At 25.9% G+C, this 1543-nt stretch overlaps 1 non-coding gene across 1 annotated transcript; it reads left to right on the top strand.

Moving 5' to 3' along the window:
- Positions 1–226: 226 nt before the first annotated feature.
- TRNAR-CCU lies at positions 227–299 on the top strand. The gene has a single exon. It is a non-coding gene; the product is annotated as a tRNA-Arg (tRNA).
- Positions 300–1543: the final 1244 nt, after the last annotated feature.

Here is a 1543-nt window from a genome sequence, read left to right as displayed (position 1 = left end):
CCCCAATCAAGTGTAATCACTCTCCTTATCTTAGTCACCATTTTAATACCACATAGGCAAAGTCAACGGTCAAAAGTTTAAAATATAACTTTTTAGTGGGCTCAGGGGTCCACTGAGTCATTTTGCCTATTTTTAACACATTTCAAACGTTTTTTTTTTTCTTAAACTCCAGGTCAAGTCAAATTGACCCAAATATATTTGATAAGTGGGACAAGAGAAACATCTGGCGTCTGTAGCTCAGTGGATAGAGCGTCTGTTTCCTAAGCAGAAGGTCGTAGGTTCGACCCCTACCTGACGCGGCTGCTTTTTTTTATTTATTTTAGCTTTATTACTCTTACTGGGGAGAATGAATTACTTTTTTCTATCTTTAACGATAGCATTAATTATTATAAAATTAAATGAGTAAGTGAGTAGCATGCAAATAGAAAAAAAAATTAAATATTACTTCCTCCATTCCACTTTTTTTTCTTCTTTCTAAATATTTTGTTTCAAATTCGTTATTCATTTTCGTAAATCAAAATATTTTATTATTTTTTATATGACCATCAGTATTAAATAACTAAAAAAAAATATTAATAGTTAAATTTAAAATTTCAAGATATCATTGATAGAATTAATTTGTAAAATATACTTCTAATTAATATTTTCTTAATTGATGTGTCAAGTCAAAAAGGTCAAGTAAAATAGAATGGAGGGATTATTTACTTCTTCTTTTTTTTCATTCGGTGTTCGGTATTCTCATTGGAGCCCCGACTAATTTGGATCGCGCACTGCAGAGCCCATTCTGGGAGTGGCGCTCTCAATAAGATTTCTTCATACCCCAAACTCAAATCAAGACCTCTAATTAAGGATAGAGTAGTCCCACCATTACACCACAATCCATGTTAGTGAGTACTTGCTGTCTTTCTAAATAAATGATGTTTTAGTTTTTGTATTTTATTCTTAAATAAATAATGTTAAAAATAATCAAAAAATAATTTAAAGAAGTCAATTCAATTTTACATGTATTAAAAACATAGAGTATTTTACATAATCAAAAAAACTATTAAAAATTATATTTCTTAAAAAATATTTATTGTAAATTTAACATAATTAACAACTGTATTTTTTTTAAAGATATTTATCAAGTGTAAGTTGGTAAAAATATTTTTCTTTTTCTTTTTTCTTTTATAAGAATGAATATATCTTATATTTTTTCTATTATATATAAGTAAAGGTTTGGTGTACTACTAATTTGTCTTTTGTGGTACTACCAAACCTTTACTTATATGTTTTTTTTATTATTATTATTACCATTATTATTATTATTATTATTATTATTATTATTATTATTATTATTATTATATTACTTTATTATTACTATCAAGGGTATTTCAGTAATTTTAGTCACCCCAACCTTCACTTATATATAGTAGTAAATAAAATGGTTACACATGCATATGGACATACATCGATTTTGAAATATTTATTGCATTATAAAATTACCAAAATATCCTTGGTAGTCATTTAATAAGAAACAAAAAGATATTTATAAAAAATTACT

This window comes from Capsicum annuum, chromosome 6, assembly GCF_002878395.1.
Source record: "Capsicum annuum cultivar UCD-10X-F1 chromosome 6, UCD10Xv1.1, whole genome shotgun sequence".
In the NCBI taxonomy this organism is placed as follows: domain Eukaryota; kingdom Viridiplantae; phylum Streptophyta; class Magnoliopsida; order Solanales; family Solanaceae; genus Capsicum; species Capsicum annuum.
Note: the sequence above shows the minus strand (reverse complement) of the source record. Positions and strands in the feature narration are given on the sequence as shown.